Genomic DNA, 22,649 nt, shown 5'->3' with positions numbered 1-22,649 from the left:
AAAGAGATTATATAAAAACAAAATTTTCTTATAAATTAAACAAAATATTTGAAACTTTTGAAGGGCTACTAAATCTCATACAATATATAGTTTAAGTATTCTCCAAATCTGTTAATTTTTTAAAGGATTTAGAACACATAAGTACTAACAGCGCCTTCTCCTGTGGTGCTTATGTGGCACTGTGATAGGAGCACTTAAAGAGATTTTTTTCTTTCAGTCCCATTTAATCCTCAACATCACTCTGTGATGTGGCTTTTATGCTCATTTTATTCATAGGAAACTGAGGCTTAGAGAGTTAATGTCATTTACTGGCAGGCAGAAGAACCAGTATTGGAATTTCCAGCCCTGTCCTTTTTCCACTAAACCAAGTGGCGGCACACAAATCTCTATGGGAGACAGTCCTGGCAGCTTAGATTTTGCCTTTTATCTGAAAACGGCTTATGATTTATTTTCTGATTTAGAATCTGAAAAGGATGTGGATTAAGTTATTTTATAAAAACAATTAGCCAACTCTTGAAGCAAATTTGAATCACATTTTTATGACAAAACTACAAAACCTCATAATAATCTGACCCTTAGATTGCAAGAAAAAAAGGAGAGGAAGGGTGGGCAGAGGACAGCAGGGAAAGGGAAGAATAATCAGGCTTTGGTGCAGCTGAGGAGAGTAAGAGATGGATTCCTATGAGAAAGTCTCACATGAATGAGGGCCACTCATGCCTGGGTCTTCAGGACCTGGTTACCTGCCTAATGTAGGCTCCCACAGGGCCCATGGACTTTTATACTAGCAATGCTATTAGGATGGTATCAGTACTGTTTATGCTGGGAAGAGAGTGGGCATTAAAGATCAGGTACCTCCTATAGCAAGAGGCTCACTGAAATATAATACTTTGTATTCAGACTCATACACAGACGAAAACAACTAAACATTGTAAGATTTTTGGATGTTTCCTGGAAGTATATGGCCTTTTCTTTCAAGTATGTGCCGACAATCATCTGTTAGTTTCCACTTCTGTTCAATGCAGAAAACAACGTGAGAGGCCAGTTTCACCTTTGATATAAGTTCTAGACCTTAGATGAGAAACGTGGAGATGTACACTCTATCACAAAAGACTTCTTTGCTGAGTTGAGGTGATCTTTCTGGAGGGTGGGAGGTCAATCCAGGTCATCATGGAAGTGAGAATCCAAGGATGGGACAGTGTGGCTAAATGTACTTTTCATTCCTTCTTTTGGATGTGATTAGGGTCATGGGCCCTAGAGTCCAAAGGTCTGGGTTTGAATCCCAACTTTGCCAATTCCCAGCTGTGTGACCTTGGGCAAGTTACTTAATCACCCTATGCCAGGGTTTGTTAAATAGTAATGTGCTAAATAGGGATAATAGTAATACACGGGCATGTAGTGGGGGTTATAAATGATGATTTCTATAAGCCATTCAGTACATAGTACGCTTTTAAGAAATGTTAACTGTTATAGGCTAATTAATTCTTAAATGAATATTGATTAATCTCCTAATACGAAGTATATCTTGTCACTCAGGAGTTTAAGAAAATAAATCATTTATTCTCTGTAATTTAGGTCAGAAAATCTAAGGAAATATATAGGTTGAAAGCCTGCTAACCACAATTCCATAATGAGAGGGCTCATGTCCTTTTCATGCGGCAATTCTAAAGCTGGAATTGGTGGGGGTTGCCTCTTGGAAGAGGTTTCAGGGATTGAGTCTCTAGAAAGGGATCTAGCTCCTGGTAGAAAGATTTAGGAAATTTAGCTGTTAGTTCTATTCATGAGGCTGGAACCAGGCATTACAGAACTGCTTACAAAGCAGAACGGTTTCTGATATTTCTGGGAGTCAGAAGTTGTGCAAGTGTGTGTGTCTATGTGGGTGTGGGTAGGTAAAGGGAGGAGGGATAGATGAGGGAGGTTTAAGAACAAAGTGAGTTGAGGTGAGGCAATTCGTCTACAAGAACCACAAAATTTTATGTGGGGTGGAGAAGATGGGGAGAATCTAACAAATCTAGGCTCACTGGGGTTTTGTTTGTACATTTATCGTGCAATTCCTCCAGCCTTTTGAATTTTCATTTAAGATGTTCCTGGCCCTTTAGGTGCACCAAGGTGGCATATGAAGAAGAGAGTTCAAGCTCTTCCTGAAAGCAGACCCACCAGGAATAGAGAGACTCTGCATATCATTACGAATCTGGAATGAAAGGGCAGACAGCATATGTTTTTATATTGCAAAGAAGCATTATCTCTTTTGCTTTCAATTAGAAATTGTTTCTAATAATCAAGTTTTCTAAATAGTCACTTGTACCTTAACATACCTAGCAAAGCAGTGCCCTAACACAACCAAGGATTTATTATACTCTCATTTTTTGACTGCTTTTATAACACAGAGAATGGCAAAAAGTTTAAAAAGTGTTTCTATTATATAAATATAATTAATAAACTAGCAAAAATTCAAACAATTTAGAAATTAATTAATAATGAATTTAAAATTTATTGCATATGTCTGTGGACTTTTACCACATTTGGTTACACACTAACTCTATGATTGGTTTTGCAAAGGAATTATCTGTCAAACTAATATTAATACTTATTGAGCACCTACTGTGTGCCAGGCACTTTGCTAGAAGCTTACCCTAAAGGAATCAGTAAGATAAAAATAGTTTCTATCCTCAAGGAGTCTATCAGAGAACAGAAATCTTATAATAAGTGAACGTGTAGTAAAAACATATATTAGGTTGGCTGGGCGTGGTGGCTCATGCCTGTAATCCTAGCACTTTGGGAGGTTGAGGCAGGTGGATCACGAGGTCAGAAGTTCAAGACCAGCTTGGCCAACATGGTGAAACCCTGTCTCTACTAAAAATACAAAAATTAGCTGAGCGTGATGGCAGGTGCCTGTATCCCAGCTACTTGGGAGGCTGAGGCAGAGAATTGCTTGAACCCGGGAGGTGGAGTTTGCAGTGAGCCAAGATTGCGCCACTGCACTCCAGCCTGGGTGACAAGAGTGAAACTCCATCTCAAAAAAAATATATATATATATATTAAAATAATATATATAATATATAATATATAATATAATTTATATAATGTAACATATAAATATTATATAATATAAATGTATTATATAATTTATATAATATAATATATAATATATATTATAATTTATATAATATAATATATAAATAATAATATATATTTTATTATATAATTTAGGTATATTATATAACTTATATAATATAATTATATATTTTTATATATTATATAAAAATATATAATATATAAATATATATATTATATTATTTATATAATATATAATATAAATTATATGATATAATATATAATATATGATATAAATATATTATGTAATATTTATATATTATATATTATATAAAAATATAAAATGTAGTTATAATATATAATATATATTATAAAATATTCTCTCTCTCTCTCTGTCTCTCTCTCTCTCTCTCTCTTTCTCTCTCTCTCTCTATATATATATTTGGTCAAAAGAAAGGATCATTCCTGCTCTAAGATGGCTGACTAGATGCAGCCAGGAGGAACATCTCCTACAGAGGGACCAGATCACTGGGAAGAATGGCACACTCCTAGCAGATCTTCAGAGGGACGGCATTGAGATTGTACAGAAAGAAGACACAAATGCTGGGCTGAAGCAAGAGGAAGCTGGAAATGCTGCACGGGGCTACCATGCATTGGCTTTCATTCCTGGCCCCCAGTGATTCCTGCCAAAAGGGTGAGTTGAATAGGCAAGGAGCTACCCGTGCTCTCCACAGGCCTCTGGAATCCTGGCAGGAGACCTATTGATCGCCACCAGGGGTGGTGGGGAGAGCTGCTTTGAGAAGTGGTAGGGCCAGAACTCCAGCCAGTGCAGAGCCCAGAGGGTTTGGTGTGGGAGTGTCTATAGCGGTGCACAGCCAGGGATGCCCATGCCCCTCGGTTCTATTGGCTCCCAAAGGAGACTTTAGCCCTTAGGATAACTGTTGGATGTGAACTCTGCAGGGTGGTCTTACCCATGAGATGGGGCTAGTCCAACCTGAGCAACCCTCGGCCTGCTGGCCTCTCTGGGGCCCAGAAGCTTGGCTGTGTCTGCTTGAATTGGAGCCCCCAGACACACTCTGGGGACCCATGTCATAGCTGTTGCACTGGAGGACCACCCAAGACCAGCAGAGTGCTCCAGCAGAGCTGTGCCCACTGGACACACACTAGCTCACCTGTGCCCAGCCCCCCATTGCACTTCCTCATGGTGCTTTGCCTGAACATGTTCACCCACGGCCAGCCACCCCCATTGCTTTGCTGGCACATGCATGCCTGGGTGGACCTTGTCTTCCCTTCTCTGCCAGTACATGTGCATGTGCACCCTGCTGTGTCACTGCTGCTGGTGTGAGTGTGCCCTGTCCCCATTCAACCCATCTGGGATGGTTAATACTGAGTGTCAACTTGATTGGATTGAAGGATACAAAGTGTTGATCCTGGCTGTGTCTGCGAGGGTGTTGCCAAAGGGAATTAACATTTGAGTCAGTGGGCTGGGAAAGGCAGACCCACCCTTAATCTGGGTGAGCACCATCTAATCAGCTACCAGCGTGGCTAGAACATAAGCAGGCAGAAAAATGTGAAAAGAGGGACTGGCCTAGCCTCCCAGCCTACATTTTTCTCCCATGCTGGATGCTTTCTGCCCTTGAACATTGAACTCCAGGCCCTTCAGGTTTGGCACTCTGACTGGCTCTCCTTGCTTCTCAGCCTGCAGATGGCCTATTGTGGGACCTTGTGATCATGTGAGTTAATACTTAATAAACTCCTCTCTCTCTCTCTCTTTATATATATATATAAAAGGAGAATATATTCTCCATTAGTTCTGTCCCTCTAGAGAACCCTAACACACCACCTTCCTGTCATTGCCATTGGAGCACTGACAGACACGGAGCCTGCCAGCCCCACCAGTGCCCCACCCCTGCACTGACACTGCTCCTGGCATGAAACTAGGTACAAAAACAGCAGACTTGCCCCCAGCCTGAGTATCCACCACCACCAGAATGAATGCACAGAGGGCACACACAGTCCTGTGCTCACCAGCACCCTGCCCCCCTGCTAACACCACGACCAGCTCAAAAGTGTGCACAGTTGCCAGCAGGGGTGCCCTGTCCCCCCAAGCTGTACTGCCACCACTGTTGCTATGAACACCTGCAAAGAGGCTGGCACCCCAGTGCCTACTAGCACCCTGCTCCAGCTGATATATGTGTACCCCACCACACTGCCATTGCCACTGCTGCTGGTATTTATGAATGAGGACAAATCCCACTGCCACTGCCCTACGAAGTGCTTTGGGTGACACCACTCATTGGAGTGTTGTGACCAGTGGTCTGTGAATACCTCAGGCCCTCCAGTACAGCAGGCTTCTAACCTCCAGGTGTCAGAGAACAAAGCCAGGGCTCTATACAAGTCCCCCAGAATTAGAGCACATAGTCCAGGAGTCACCTGCTGAGCCATGACCCCCTAAAATCTTCCAGAAATGAAGCCAGTCAACTGAACCCACAATCAAACCCCCAAGGTCATCAAAGAAAAGAAAAGAAAAAAAAACCCTTCTAAAGGTCAGCAACTTCAAAGATTGAAAAAACATGAGCCCACAAATATGAAAAAGAACCAGCACAAGACTTCTGACAACTCAAAAAGCCAGAGCGCCTTCCTTCAAATGACTGCATTAGTTCTTAATCAAGGGTTCTTAATCAGGCTGAGATGGCTGAAATGACAGAAATAGAATTTAGAATATGGTAAGGAATTAAAATAATTGAGATAAAGGAAAACGTTTAAACCCATTCTAAGGAAGCTAAGAATCTCAATAAAATGATACAGAAACTGACAGACAAAGTAGCCAGTATGAAAAGAATGTAAATGACCTGATGGAGTCAAAAAACACACTGCAGGAATTTCATAATGCAATTACAAGTATTAACCGCAGAACAGATCAAACTGAGGAAAGAATCTCAGAACTTGAAGAATGGCTTTCTGAAATAAAACAGTCAGACAAGGTAAAATTAAAAAGAATGAAAAGGAATGAACAAAACCGCTGAGAAATGTGGGATTATGTAAAGAAACCAAATCTACGACTCACTGGTGTTCCTGAAAGAGATGAAGAAAATGGAAGTAACCTGAAGAACATATTTTAGGATATCATTTATGAGAACTTCCCCAACCTAGCTTGAGAGGCCAACATTTAAATTCAGGAAATGCAGAGAACCTTTGCAAAATACTTCACAAGAAGCATCCCCAAGACACATAATTATCACTTTCTCCAAGGTCACATGAAAGAAAAAAATGTTAAAGACAGCTAGAGAGAAAGGGCAGGTCACTTATAAAGGGATGCCCATCAGACTAACGATGGACCTCTCAGCAGAAGTCTTACAAGCCAGAAGAAATTGAGGGCCTTTATTCTTTATTCAACATTCTTTTTTTTTTGAGATAGAGTCTCGCTCTGTCGCCCAGGCTGGAGTGCAGTGCAGTGGCGCGATCTTGGCTCACTGCAAGCTCCGCCTCCTGGGTTCACGCCATTCTTCTGCCTCAGCCTCCTGAATAGCTGGGACTACAGGGGCCCCTCACCATGCCCGGCTAATTTTTGTATTTTTAGTAGAGACGGGGTTTCACCATGTTAACTAGGATGGTCTTGATCTCCTGACCTCATGATCTACATTCCAACAAAGAATTTCATATCTGGCTAAACTAAGCTTCATAAGCAAAGGAGAAATAAGATCCTATTCAGACTAGCAAATGTTGAGAGAATTTGTTACTACCAGATCTTCCTTACAAGAGCTTCTCACACAGGCACTGTATATGGAAACAAAAGACTATTACCAGGTACTACCAAAACACACTTAACTACACAGACCAGTGGCATTTTAAAGTAACCACACAAACAAGTTGGCATGATAACCACCTAACACCGTGATGACAGGATCTAATTCACACATATCAATATTAACCTTGAATGTAATCAGGCTAAAGGCCAATTAAAAGGCACAGCATGATAAGCTGGATAAAGAAGCAAGATCCAATGGTATGTTGTCTTCAAGAGACCCATCTCATATGCAATGACATCCATAGGCTCAAAATAAAGGTATGAAGAAAAATCTACAAAGCAAATGGAAAATAGAAAAAAGCAGGGGTTGCAATCTTAATTTCAGAAAAAAAAAAAAAGGATTTAAAACCAAAAAAAGATTTTAAAAAAGATAAAGAAGGTCACTGTATAATGGTAAAGGGTTAAATTCAACAAGAAGAGCTAACTATCCTAAAGATATCTGCACCCAACACAGGAGCACCCAGATTCATAAAGCAAATTCTTAGAGACCTTCAAAGAGACTTAGATTCCCACACAATAATAGTGGGAGACTTCAATACCCCACTGGCAGTATTAGATTATAGAAGCAGAAAATTACCAAAGGTATTCAGGACCTGAACTCAACACTGGATCAAAAAGACTTGATAGAAATCTACAGAACTCTGTACTCAAAATACAACAGAATGTACATTCTTCTCCTTGCCACATGGCACATACTCTAAAATTGACCACACAATTGGACATAAAACAGTCCTCAGCAAATGCAAAGGAAGTGAAAGTATACCAACTACCCTCTTGGACAATGGCACAATAAAAATAGAAATTAAGAATAAGAAAATTACTCAACACCATACAATTACATGGAAATTTAACAACCTGTTCCTGAATGACTTTTGGATAAATAATGAAATTAAGGCAAAAAAAATCAAGAAGTTTTTTGAAACGAATGAGACTAAAGATACAACATACAAGAATATCCGGGACACAGCTAAGGCAGTGTTAAGAAGAAAAATTAGTACTAAATACCCACATCAAAAATTAGAAATATCTTAAATTAATAACCTAACATCACAACTAAAAGAACTAGAGAGGCAAGAGCTAACCAACCCCAAGCTAGTAGAAGACAAGAAATAACCAAAATCAGAGCTGAACTGAATGATTGAGACACAAAAAAATGCAAAAGATCAATGAGTCCAGAAGCTGTTTGTTTTAAATTAATAAGATAGATCACTAGCTAGACTAATTAAGAAGAAAAAAGAGAAGATCCAAATAAACATACTTAGAAATAACAAAGGGAATAGTACCACTGACCCCACAGAAATACAAATAATCATCAGAGACTACTATGAACACCTCTGTGCACATAAGCTAGAAAATCTAGAAGAAATAGATAAATTCCTGGACACATACACTCTCCCAAGGCTGAACCAGGAAGAAATTGAATCCCTGAACAGACCAATACTGAAATTGAAACAGTAACAAGTAGCCTACTAACAAAAAAGGCCCAGGACCAGGTCCATTCACAGCCAAATTCTACCAGATGCACAAAGAAATGTTGGTACAATTCCTACTGAAACTATTCCAAAAAATTGAGAAGGAGGAACTCCTCCCCAGCCCGTTCTATGGGGCATTATTCTGATACCAAAACCTGGTAGAGACACAACAACAAAAGAAACAAAACTTCAGGCCAATATCCTTTATGAACACGGAAGCAAAAATCCTCAAGAAACTACTTGCAAACTGAATCCAGCAGCACATCAAAAAGGTAATCCATCATGATCAAGTAGGCTTTATCCCTGGGATGCAAGGTTGATTCAACATACAGAAATCAGTAAACATAATTCATCACATAAAGAGAAATTTAAAAAAAAAAAAAACATGGTCATCTCAATAGATGCAGAAAAGGCTTTCAACAAAAGTAAAATCTCACATTAAAAACTCTCAATAAACTAGGTATTAAAAGAATATACCTCAAAATAATAAGAGCCGTCTATGACAAACCCTTAGCCAATATCATACTGAATGAGCAAAACCAGGAAGCATTCCCTTTGAAAACTGGCAGAAGACAAGGATGCCCTCTTTCACTACTCCTCTTCAACATAGTATTAGAAGTCTTGGCCCCGGCAATCAGGCAAGAGAAAGAAATAAAGGACATCCAAATAGGAAGAGAGGAAGTCAAACTATTTTTGTTTGCCAATGACAGGATTTTATATCTAGAAAATTCCAGCGTCTTAGCCTAAAACCTCTTTCAGCTGATAAACAACTTCAGCAAGGTCTCAGGATACAGAATCAAGTGCATTAATCACTAGCATTCTTATATACCAACAACAGACAAGACAAAAGCCAAATCAGGAATGCTTTCCCATTCACAATTGCCACAAAAAGAATAAAATACCTAGGAATACAGGTAACCAGGGAGCTGTATGATCTCTACAATGAGAATTATGAAACACTGCTCAAAGAAATCAGAGATGAAACAAACAAATGGAAAAACATTCCATGCTCATGGATAGGAAGAATCAATATCATTAAAATAACCATACTGTCCAAAGCAATTTACAGATTCAATGCTATTCCTGTCAAACTCCCAATGATATTTTTCACAGAACCAGAAAAAACTATTTTAAAATTCATATGGAAAGAGCCCAAATAGTCAAGGAAATTCTAAGAAATCCTAAGCAAAAAGCAGGAGGGATCTTGCTACCCAATTTCAAACTATACTATAGGGCTACAGTGACCAAAAACAACATGGTACTGGTAAAAAACAGACACATAGACCAATGGAACAGAATAGAGAGCCCAGAAATAAGGCCACACACCTACAACCATCTGATCTTTGACAAAGCTGACAAAAACAAACAATGGGGAAAAGATTCCATATTCAAAAAATGGTGCTGGGATAACTGACTAGCCATATACAGAAGACTGAAACTAGAAACTGGACCCCTTCCTTACACCACATACAAAAATCATCTCAAGATGGGCTAAAGACTTAAATGTAAAACCCAAAACTGTATAATCCCTGGAAGACAACATAGGCAACACCATTCTGGACACAGGAATGGGCAAAGATTTCATGACGAAGATGCCAAGAGCAATCGTAACAAAAGCAAAAATTGGTAAGAAGGTTCTAAGAAAGCTAAAGAGCTTCTGCAGAGTAAAAGGATCTATCAACAGAGTAAACAGACAACCTACAGAATGGGAGGAAATTTTTGCAAAGTATGATCTGAGAAAAGTCTAATATCCAGCATCTGTAAAGAACTTAAACAAATTTAAAAGAAAAAAAAAAGCATTAAAAAGTGGGCAGAGGACATGAACAGACACTTTTCAAAAGACAACATACATGCAGCCAACAAGCATATGAAAAAAAGCTCAATATCACTGATCATTAGAGAAATGCAAATCAAAACCACAATGAGATACCATCTCACGCTAGTCGGAATGGCTATTACTAAAAACTCAAAAAATAACAGATGCTGGCTTATACACTTTTGGTGGGAGTGTAAAATAGTTCAACAATTTTGGAAAGCAGTGTGGCAATCCCTCAAATAGCTAAAAAAAGAACTACCATTCAACCCACCAATCCCATTACTGGGTGTATATCCAAAGGAATATAAATTGCTCTATCATAAAGGCACATGCATATGTATGCTCATTGCAGCACTATTTGTGATCGCAAAGTCGTGGAATCAACCTAATTGCCCATTAGTGGTAGTCTGGATAATGAAAATGTGGTATATATACACCATGGAATAATATGCAGCCATAAAAAAGGATTAGATCATGTCCTTTACAGGAACATGGATGGAGCTGGAGGCCAGTATCCTTAGCAAACTAATGCAGGATCAGAAAAGCATATACCGCATGTTTGTACTCATAAGTGGGAGTTAAATAATGAGAATGCATGGACACAAAGAGAGGAACAACAGACATTGGGGCCTACTTGAGGGTGGAGGGTGGAGGGTGGAAGGAAGGAGAAGAGCAGAAAAAATAAATATCGGGTATTAGGTTTAGTGCTGGGGTGACAAAATAATCTATACAATAAACCCTCCTGACACTGGTTTATCTATATAACAAATCTGCACATGTACCCCGATCCTAAGAGTTAAAAAAATATATATATAAAAGATATATAAATATATGCAATATATATGAAGAAATAGTCAATATAAAAGTAATTATAATATATAAAATTACACATAATATTTAATATTTTCTTAAAATATAATATTACTTAGATAATTTCAAATTAAGATTAATTTGTGATGTCAATCATTTTTAGACAATCAATAAGACCAATTCTGATTATCTGAACTTTCTGATTGTTTGGATTTTGACCAAATGTGGGTTTATCACCCTTAATACTCATGTTTTAGAAGCAAATTTAGTCAATTACAAAAACTATCATAGTCTAGAGATAGCCGTAGGCAAGGCTGAGTGACAGAGGGGCTAAAGGAGGTTCCTGGATCTTTCTTTGGGCTTCAGATGTGACTGTAGAGAGCTCTTCCTGGGGAAAGCTGATGGGACCTGGGCAAGGATCCCAGCCCTCTGCTGGTCTCATAGGCTGAGTGACTGATTTAGAGTGCTTGGGGTCAGTATGAATTAGAGAGATTCAACTCATCTATTTGCTGAGCCAGCTCATCTATTGGCTCTATAGTGATGTGTATATTACTGACTTTTCTCAGTTTTACATGAGGCCCATTGAAGGCCTGTCCTGAAGTTCTGCCTTCAACAGTGCTAGTGTCATAACCACCGTGGAGAAGTTGAAGGTAGCATAGAGGTGAGTCTTCTCTGTATGAATTTTCTTCCCTATCCCCACTTTGAACATCTGGTCGAATTAGTGAAATGTTGGGTGTGAAGCAAGTGCCCCACCTTAACTCCTGGCTTTAATTGCATTATTACCATTAATTTATCCTACTTTATTATAGTAGATAGCTTCAAAATTGTGTTCCTGGCACAATCACTTTATTTGGTAAATCCCTCCTTGATTGACTTTTGTGGGAGTGGCCATTTTGTATAACATGATCCTGCTCCTTGGCTGTATTTAATGGGTACATGGATAAGCACTTGACTACATAAGCAGGTACATAATACAAACTCGATCAATCATAGTCCCTTTTTTTTTTCTGGTTTTGGCTGTGGCTACAGGTGTTAATATTTGCATCAGAGATTGGTGATTGACTGACTCAAGCTAGGACAGTTACAGCCTTTCCTAGAACAGGCAGATAGAAACCCAGAGAGTTGAGCTGAAGCAATGGGATATAAAAACCCGGTTGCTGTGAATAGCTGTGTTTCCTGCCACGTGGAGAGAATCAGTCTGGGTGAACAAGAATGAAACTGACAAGCAGAGCAAAACAGAGACTGCAGTAAAATGTGAGTGTTACTTAAAGCCCTGGTTACAGTTGTCCTTAAGGTTGACCTGCGTCTCTGCCCTTTCCAATGTGTCATGTGATTGCTTCAAATTAAAACACCTATTATTATTATTTTGCTTATGTTGGTTTAAGTTAGGTTTCTGCACAAATCTTTACCAGTTTTTCTTTTTTGTTTTAGTTTGATTTATGTTGCTATATTAAATGTATTTATTGTATGCCCCCTGAAATCTTTATGGAGCAAAGCAAGTTATAAGTCTACCAATCCGGTGGGGAAACACATATACCTTATACTGTGTGAGGACTAAAGAAGAGGTGGTAAGGGTAAAATCAGCAAGGAAAGTGAAAGTTGTGCTCAATTAACAATTTTAGTGAATGAGAAATCTTCTAATGGCCATTTTTAAAGTTAGAGACCTAAAGTTTGGAAAACTGACATTGTTCTCAAGTAGCACATTCTTGGAATACTTTCACTTCGATTTAACCCATTTTGAAAGGTATCTACATAGGCTATCCAGAAACAGTCTCTTTCATATTGTAGACAGTCAGTAAATGTTTATTGAATGAACCCATGTAGTGTTTCTAGCTTTCAGGATCAGGATATTTCATTTAATTTACCACAGGTAAGCTATTTAACTTTCACAGCAGTTTCTCTTGTGTGAAATGGTTATTGAACTACAGAGGATTAAATTCAAATGAAATTTCAAAATTATTTCTGAACACCTATTGTTAATATCACTATTTCCATCTTTAGCTAGTGATCATTCTTTAAGAGTCTGAAGTGAAGCACTGGTTCAGCACCTGCCTCATTAGTCAGTTGCCTCACCTTGAATCTGCCTGACCTGGAAAGGAGGCTATGATGTGATCCATACAATACCTCCTACCTTAACCTTCAGAATATCATCAGGACCTGTTGCATCTCATTTTATTTTTGAATTTTTATTTGTAACTATTTGTAAAGATATTTGATGTCTTTTATTCTTCCGAAGAACCCAGGAAATCTTTACTTATTTTTCTTTTTTGAAACAGAGTCTCAATCTGTCTCCCAGGCTGGAGTGCAGTGGGCTGTCTCAGCTCACTGCAACCTCCGCCTCTAGGGTTCAAGTGAATCTCCCACTTCATCCCCTCAAGTAGCTGGGACTACAAGTGTGTACCACCACGCTCGGCTAATTTTTTAAAAATATTTTGTAGAGACAGGGTTTCGCCTGTATAAAGCTTTATACAGGGTCCAATGGAGCTACATGGTAATTACAAGATAGGATGGTAGAAATCTTCATGAGCCTATTTTTCCCATTTTGCTATTTCAACTTGCCAGGAATGGTTTTAGCATTGCTATTTCATTGTTCTGAACTATGCTTTTCTAAAAAGATTAAAATAATAAGAAAATGGAAGAATGAAACCTCCTGGAAGGAAATAAATAAATCATCATGGTGGCATCAAGCTTTAGTTTTCTTTTTGGGTTGTGCAAAGTATTGCATTTTTAAAAAGCAGGGAATAAGAGAAGTATGGAGATATATTTTGCAGTCTTTTTAAAGACTATTAAACACAGTTGAGGATTTAAAAATTTCCATTTTCTTCCCATAATGACAAAGAAAAAGAAGTTGATAGAGGAAAGTATTATTCAACGAAACAGAAAAAGAATGCAAAGAGATAGGTATCAGCTTCCTAGGCCATAATGATGACAGTAAATTGGTCACAGAAGGGAAATCTCAGGTATGAGTCCTCAGATGACAATATTCTGGGTATAATTTTTTCTCCCATACTTAAAAATCAATGAATGAACAATTCATTTCTAAATAAATAAAGAAAATATGGTATTCTCATCCAGTTAGTCATTCAACAGGAAATATTTTGCAGTAAGAACTTAAACCATTCTGTTTTGCTGAAAATATGTTAAGAGTATCTTTTATTGTTTCAAATCATTTCAAAATTTATTCCATGTGATTTACTAGCAAATGAATTCTGAAGGCAGGTGTGTTTACAAAGGTTACTGGAAGGAAATACAAGATATAGAAATAAAAAATTAATTGAACTGATTATTTTAACTGGTGTTCATAAATCCAGAAATAAAATTTTTGGCACTTATGGAGCAAAGAAAATGGCAGTCTTCATGCTGATGGCAGTGGTGGCCTGTCTGGAGCAGCCACTGCCATGATGCCAGCTGCAGTGAGGGAGGTGCAGCTGGGGCTGCGGACTCAGGCATCCCTGTATCCTTGGGGACTGGGAGCAGGCAGGAGCCCCACCCTCCCAGGTGCTGCTGCAGCTGCCCAAGCCATGGCTGCAGATCCTGGCATCTCTGTGCTTTCAGGGTCCCAGGAAGCCCCTCTTCCCCAACAGGCTCCTGCTGCCTAGCCTCTCCCCACTCCCGGCAGCCGGTCTGATCTTGAAGCAAAGTCGGGGCCCAGCCTGGGCACTGTGGCAACCTGGCTGGGTGTGCACAAGCTCAGGGCAGTGCTGACATGCCAGTGCCCTGCTGCCTTGGCCCCCTCCAGACCTTGGGCACCAACAAACACAAGAGGGAGGCCAAAGTGGGTACTGAGGGAAGCTCTGCACTGGCCTGCAGTTTCTCCTCAGCATGAACAGTCTGGGTGCCATGAACAGCAGTAGGAGGCAGACAGGCTCCTGGGCTGAAAGGGGCAGGTCCCCAGTGGAGCTTCACCTTCAAGCCAGAGAAAGCCTGAAGTCTGGGGGCCTGGCTGCCAGTCCCACAGACCAGGGTGGGAGCTGATAGTGCTTTTTCATGGGTCCACACATGGACCAATTAGCACATACTTCCTCTCCTCTGAAGTCCATAAAACCCCCAGATTCAGCCAGACTCAAAAAAGATGACAGGATGACCAGCTGCAGAGAGGAGCTACCCACTCTAGGGTCTCCTCTCTGCTGAAAGCAGAACACTCATCAGGACACCCTGGAGCTATCCACTGTGGGTCTCCTCTGAGCTGTTTTATCACTCAATAAAGCTCCTACTTTGCCTTGCTCAGCCTCCTTTGTCCATGTACCTCATTCTTCCTGGATGCAAGACAAGAACTTGGGACCCACCAAATGACAGGGTTAAAAGAGCTATAACACAGGGCTGAAACATGCCCCTTGCTGGCCACATTGTGGGCAATAAGAAATAAGAGCAGAGAGAAGGAGAGAAGAAATGCAACCCTTTGGGGAGATCAGACCTGGGAGCTCCCCAAGCCAGGGCTGTGGCACCCTCCTTGGGGCTCGGCAATTCCTGCTGTCTCCAAGCTTCTGGGCACCAGCACATTCCACAGTGTCAGTCGTGGAAGCTGCTTGCAGCATGCCTGGTCCAGGTGCAGCCTTGCAGGGAGCCGACGCCTGTGCTGGCTCCTGGACTTCCCTGCCCCCACAGCAGCCAGCATGCCTGGCTGTGCGCAGTGGCCGGACACCGCACTTACTCACACACCCCTCACTGCTCTGCTCACCCTTGGCAGGCATGGGATCCAGGCCAGTAGCACCAGCTGAGTGCAGCCTGCCAGGCCGAGTGGGCCCAGCAGGCCCAAGAAAACTTAAGCAAAGGCACCACCGGCCACGGAGATTTCCGGCTGGCGAAGCAATACCCTAAGAATCCCGTGACAATGCCAACACAATTCTGGTTTGTTAAAAATTTCAAATGTGTCACATTTTGATAAGGCCAAACAGAGCAGAACCATGAATATGCAAAGAGTTATTTGAAATCAAGAATCAATATTTACACTATGGATATGCTGCAGGCTCCTGTATGATAGGTTTGGTGATTAGTTGAATTTTAAAGACATTGTCCATTTTGGGTATAGATACCTTCAAAAGCAGGAAAAGATGGAAAATTTAAATTTGCTATGCTTAAATTCTTATTAACATTTCTAACTTTTTTTTTTTTTTTTACTATCCCTTATTCTTCTATCAATCATTTGCAAAATGACTTAAAATATTTTTTAAAATATTTTAGAAAATTAAAAGGGGTTTTTGGCCCCAGATGGCAAATGGTGATTTTTTTTCCTGGTATAATGAAGGTAAATGAGCTCTACTTGATGTATTTCAGTAAGTATATCAATGTACATCAATAAGTGAATGGATAAAGGAATGACTAGACCCAATCAGTAAGAATGTGAGGTGACTTTCAAAAAGAATATACAATAAAAGAAAGCAAAATAGAAAGGAGATCAAAGTGAAGGAAAAACACTTTTTTATTTTCAATTTCAGTGCTTGAGAAATAGAGCCAAATATAGCTACTGGTTGTAGCAACTACTGCAGTCTTCTTAGCTACAGAGAAGCCATGACTGCTCCCGTGCTGCTCATCAACATTTCAAAGTTACAAAGTGAACCCAACTCCACGCCCAGTTCAGTTACAAAGTTGGAGACAGAGTTGTGCATACCTACAGGTATGTTATCTGAAAGAAGATATTATGAGAACACAGAGTCTTATGACTTTGAAAAAAATATATTACACATCAAAATGCAATGTTTAATGAGTCTGCTTTCTGTTCCTATAAGCCAACTCCAACCCACTGCTTTGCAACTTGAGCCTTTATTCTTTATGCAACACTTATACTTCATTTCTTGCTGCCTTCCCCTTCTCAGTTGACAGTTCCAGTTTCCACACAGGCAAAAACAAAAACAAAAACAAAAAACAACAACAACAACAAAAATAGCTGCATTTAAATATATATTTAAAATTTATGATGTATATGGAAGGATGTTTATGGCAGCATTATTGATATTACTGATGAACTTAGGATAACTTTAATGACCGTAAATATGGGAAGGACTAAATAAAACACCATACACTGATATTCTGGAATATTATAGAGCTACTAAAAATAATATAATACTGGTATTAAAGGCTATTCATGAGTATATTTCTGAGTAAAAAGAAGGAAGTTATAGAATAATATGTTTAACAAGATCCCATTAAAAAGAAGTGATCCTCTCTCTATAGGTATATTAAATGTATATTGCATGTATACAAACGTATGCAATACACACATATATTTTATACACACATATATGTTATACAGTATATGTATTTGTATGTTTTAAAAGACTGGAAAGATACTTGTTGGATTTGTAAGTGATCATTCCAGGGGAGTGGGAATGGGGGTAATTTTTACTTTTAATTTTAAACATTTCTGTATTGTTTTTTCTTCTTTAACAAGGAGGTAATACATTAATAATTCAAAACATTTTTTTTAAAGATAGAGCATATCTGCTATTGAGAGTGTACTTTATAAGTGATGTCCACTTTTTTTTCTCTTTCTCTCTCTCTCTCTCTCTCTCTTTTTTTGTAGAGATGGGGTCTTGCTATGCTGCCCAGGCTGGTCTAAAATTCCTGTCCTCAAGCAGTCCTCCTGTCTTGGCCTCCCAAAGTGGTAAGATTACAGGCATGATCCACTACACCTGGCTGGATGTCCATTTTTATGTATTCTCTCTAAAAATGCATTATGTGTACAACTGGGTCTTCAGTATCTGACTTTTCATCCCAGGCTCATATGTTTCCTAGACTCTTAAACCTGCCATCGTCACTTCTGAAGCATAGAAAAGGCACAGAGCAATAAAATGATTTTAAAAAAAGGCATCATCCAAGTTCTTGATAGTGGTAAGTCAATAAACTAAATCATAATTAATATTTTGCTTAGCTACCGATGCAGTGATATCAAATTTTATTAAATATGATTAATTAAAATATTGTTGTAAATAAACACAAATCGCTGACCCCCTCAAAGTCTTTGCAGCGACTTTTGAGAAGTGCAGCTCCAAGACTGACTTGGGTTTTTCCGCTCCCAGTCTCATCCTCTGACAGCCCAATTACTGGGAAACACAAAGCTGAATTTGAAATTATTTTATGGGGGCGATTTTTCTGTCCCCCTACTCCCACTTTCAACTCAATTAAGAATGCTTTCTTGTTTGGCGATTGCCTGATTGTGGGATATCTTCATGTAAACCCCCCCCGAAATGGAATCATGGATAGATATGTTGTAACAAACTGTACATTCCCTGATGTTTGCTTTTTTCTAAAATGCGTTAGTTCTACCTTCTTTTAAAAAATTCATTAATTCGTTTATTTCTGCAAAGAGAGACTGCCTTTATCTAAGTCAACACACACACACACACACACACACCCCCACACCACACACACGAATACCCAGGTATTCAGGCCCATGCAGTCAGTCATTTACTAAACCAATCTAGGCCGGAGAGACTGTCATCCTTCAGCTCTACAAAGGGGCTCAGTGTGTGCATCTTGCGCGGAATTAGTGCAGGCAAACAGTTCCTGGAAGGGTGAACAGCTAGCTCATGTGTAAAATGATCGCACATCAGTTCCCCAGCTGCCGCAGCCCAGCGCCGGAGCCGGAGAGGCCAGGGAAGAGCTTTCCCCCTAGCCAGCCAGGCAGAGACGCGGGAACATAAAACACATTCCAGCGGTTGGCATCTGGGCGCGCAGCTGCCAGGCGCAGCCACTGTGTGGCCGCCGGGGCTGCGGGGCGGGCGGGGGCAGAGCAGGTCCGGCGCCAGGCCTGCAGAAAGCGGCCTGCGGGCCAGTTTGGCTCTGCAGGCTGTGGCCTCATTACTGAGAGCAACAGTTTTATCTAGAAAGTGTGCTGCGGGGGGGTTTGGAATCCCCCTCTGGGGCGAGGGCTTGGGGAGTAGCTTTGGCACTCCCAAGGCTCTGGGGTCGGGGAGCATTCCATGTACCTTGGTGTTCATGACTCAGGCAAAAGGGAAACCCCAGAATTACCACAAAGCCATCCCAATCCTGGCTTGGCATCACCAATCAGCTAAAAGCAATGTTTTCATTTAGCATTTAGGAGTGCACGTTTGTATCTGTGTATGCGTATGCATATTTTTAAGAATGAATTCTACTCCCGATTTTCATCTTTGCAAATAGATTGGGGGTTGGGGGTAGATGGCCGGTAATGCCTATTAGAACTTCAAGGGATTGGTTTTCACATGAGAGAGCTTCAGAAATGAGAAATCGCTGAAATTATCTGGTAGCAGCTTCTGAGGGACATTTACCGTGGATTCACTTTTACATTTCAGTTCATTTGAAAGCCAGTATGGTTAAATTAACCAAAATCTAAATTAAAAAAAAAATTCCACGATTCTTCCAGGCCTACTTCACATCATCAAACCAGGCCCTGCTGGAGGCCCCATTAAAATGGCAGCTCCCACTGAGAGAGAGACAAAAGCCCCCTCTCTGAATGGGGATGCTGAAACAGTGATGGACTCTCAGAACTGCTTTTTTTTTTTTTTTTTAATCCATTAAAAAAAAGTTACCTCTGCATTGACTGTGAGAGAGTATTTATTTCGCTCTCCACACTGTGGGAAACAGAGGCGATCTCCCTTATAAGGACACCCAGACCTTCTAGGGAGAGGAGAGAAATATGAATCCATAACATGGCTGAACAAATTCCTCCTCGCAACTGAATTCATGGAATGTTTCGGACGTGAACAGCTTAATTTTGGTGTGGTCTGGGACAAATTAATATGACTCAAATCCCACCTCACAGAGGAAGCATCTCCTGATGAAGTGGGTGGAGTGAGTACACTCACTTCCTTCAAAATTCTGTCGAACAATCATCTCTATTAAATTTAAATATGTCTCACCCTCTTCCCCAGCAAGAAAAAAAAAAAAAAAACTAAAAAAGAAAAAAAAATAGGGAAATCAAGAACAAACTGAAAATATATCTAAAAAGCCTAACTGCAAAGTGTTCAGCAAATGATTATGTGAAATTTTAGGCTGTATGAATGATAATGAGTTTGTATACAACAGAATAAAAGCTTCTAGAGGGTAGTCCAGAAACTTTGTATTTTGGGAGTGAATACATTAAACAAGATTACTCTTCTAGGTTCTCACGAAATCCCAATTATTGTTATTCCAACCCGGAAGGCTTAGGGATGAACAAAGACGTATCACTCTCTTCTTCCAGAAAATGAACTGGACTTTTCACCTTAACACTTAATCGGACATCACTCTTCTCCCATGGAGATGCTCAGTCTCTGGCAGGGAAGGACATTTATATATGAAAATGAACTGTGATGTTATCCTCTCCAGGACTAAGTTTATTGACTTTTGCAAAATGGGAATAATTTCTTCACTCTTTCAAAATGGAAAAATGATTTCTAGCACATATGGGAGTAGATTCTCGAGTGAATGTTACTGTAAATATTAGATAGACAGTGGGATTTAGGAACCCACTTGCATGTGGCTCACACACATTACCTTGTATTTGTAGAAGGCAGTAGTGAGGAAGATTACTTTTCAATGATCAGAAATAGAGATCATGTTTATTTGACTCTGAACTGCATGATATGCTTATTCTTTCTACATATTTAGGCATGTAATTATGTTTGGGTTTGGTTAGTGTTAAAAATTAGATTACATTTCCTGAACCGCTGATAATCAGCAGAAGTTCTTCAAGAAGCAAGATGCGTTGTTAGGCACTTTGAGGTGGAATGCCAGCCAAGATGACATTTTTGAGATGCCCTTGGGCTGCATAAGCACATGAGATCATTAGAGACCATGAAATGCTGACAAACCCAGTGCGATAACACCACTCTGTGTGACAATCTCTGTAGTGGTAAAGGCTGTATATGTACTCTCGAACAGTGCTCCCATTCTAGAGTGGGGTTCTCAGAACGCATGTCCCATTCCAGATGCATCTGCTATACTTAGTTTTTCTATAAGAACACTATTTTGATCAATAATCAATAGGAGAGACATTTAATTTAATATCAGTGTTAAGAGCCTTTGAAAATGCTTATTAATAAAAGATACAAATTTATGCATTCCCTTTTCATTACAAGAATCATACACCATCAGAGGTAAAAGGAACATCCTTCAGAATTGGTTTTCAAATTTTTTTTTTTGCTTGAAATAGACTCCTTTTAAAAATGGAATAAAAAGAAATAAAAGTCTACATGGCATTCCAATATGTAAAATAATACCAGTATGTCTTACTGAATGGGGGAAATAAATAGAGTTCCAGAAGTTCATTTTGAAAATCACTGTGTTAACATGTTTCCTAAACTTCCTGAAGAAGAATCTGTATGAATCATCTGAGGATGCAAAGGAATAGTAAGAAACACAGAAATCCTAAAATATCGGGGAAATGGTATCATTGTACTAAGATGGCACCTACTCGTATACAGATGAAGAAATGGGAGTCTGATTGTTTGTGACAAATGGCCAAAGGTTGCACAGCTCCTTTAGGACAAATTCAGGACCCAAATTCATTGTTTTTTCCCCAGCTTGCAGTTCACTATCTGATGCCGCCTCTGGAGTCTGGAATGCCTTTGAAATCAGGCTGTATGACACTCTAATCAATTTTAATGATCTAAAGCTTTTATAAATTGGTGAAAAATTTTATAGCACAAAACAACTTTCTACATTGTTCTGTGCTGCCACAAAATCAGTCATGATTCTCAGGGATATTTTTATGTCCATATGTTGATGATAATCATTCCTTATATTTATGTGGCTCAATATGCATGGCTTAAACATCACCACATGCATTCTGGAATTGGACATAGGACATGACATCCCTGACCAGTAAATCCCTTGAATGAGTGCATTTTCCCCCTCTGTGCATGTCTCCTTCTCGTCCATTGTCTGTCTCCTTTTCATGCCTGTCAGGCGGTGGCCATGACTGTGCACTTATAAAGGTCAGTGACCCAGCAGAGAGGGCAGGCCCTGCAGAAGGCGTGTTGATGAAGCATTACAATGCACACTGAATTTGTTAGCTCTCTGGCTTACTCCCAGGGGCAGGCTACAATTGTTTCCTGTGTGGCATGGCACTCACCCGGAACTCTTATGGTATGGGCCATTCCAACCAGGAATCTCTAAACCACATCCTACAAAATAAACACCCATATTTCCCAGCTCACTAGATTCTTATACCTGGCTCTCCTTCCCTCAATTTGTACACTATACCCAATGAAATGAATTAAAACAGAGTTATCTCTTATTTATATAAACAGTCAGCCACAGGGAGGTTTTTAAGGGATTATCTGCAAAACTGGGAGGCCACATAGATGATAATAAACTCATATCTTTCAGGTTGAAAACTTTTAGAAGGCTGAGGTCCTAAGCCTCTTTATATTACAAATACTAAATTAAACAAAAACAGACATGGCATTTCCTTTGAGATTGTCTTAAGGAAGGCAAGCATTTATTTCTCTCTTTGGAGCATTTACCTTTTAGTAAAGCAATGATGATCTAGAAATGGAAACTTGTAATTCAAAAGTAAAAGTTTCACCTAAAATTTCAAACTTGCTGTAATGTTATGCTACATGTGAAAAACTCTTTACTTACGTGAAATAGAATGAAAAAGCTGCCTGCCTATGTTCTGGTTCTGGTTATGCTGCAGTAGTTTGTATCAGACTGCCCTTCCTATAGGTAACAATTGTGAACTCTGGACAAAATATTAAAAGACATCAATTTAAACATACTGGGGAGACAA

At 39.6% G+C, this 22,649-nt stretch overlaps 2 long non-coding RNA genes across 2 annotated transcripts in view; one reads left to right on the top strand and one right to left on the bottom strand.

The window, feature by feature from the left end:
• LOC144340161 (uncharacterized) overlaps positions 1–17,708 on the top strand; it is a 36,509-nt gene extending 18,801 nt beyond the window's left edge. Inside the window, exons 2-6 of the long non-coding RNA XR_013415923.1 lie at positions 3,505–3,745; positions 11,524–11,618; positions 11,987–12,211; positions 16,393–16,571; positions 17,478–17,708. This is a non-coding gene — a long non-coding RNA (uncharacterized LOC144340161). The remainder of the gene's footprint in view (positions 1–3,504; positions 3,746–11,523; positions 11,619–11,986; positions 12,212–16,392; positions 16,572–17,477) is intronic.
• Positions 1–22,649, bottom strand: part of LOC144340162 (uncharacterized) — a 71,477-nt gene that overhangs the window by 17,910 nt on the left and 30,918 nt on the right. The gene's annotated exons all lie outside the window — the stretch shown is intronic.

The sequence above is a fragment of the Macaca mulatta genome, chromosome 3 (assembly GCF_049350105.2).
Source record: "Macaca mulatta isolate MMU2019108-1 chromosome 3, T2T-MMU8v2.0, whole genome shotgun sequence".
NCBI classification, from domain to species: Eukaryota; Metazoa; Chordata; class Mammalia; order Primates; family Cercopithecidae; genus Macaca; species Macaca mulatta.
Note: the sequence above shows the minus strand (reverse complement) of the source record. Positions and strands in the feature narration are given on the sequence as shown.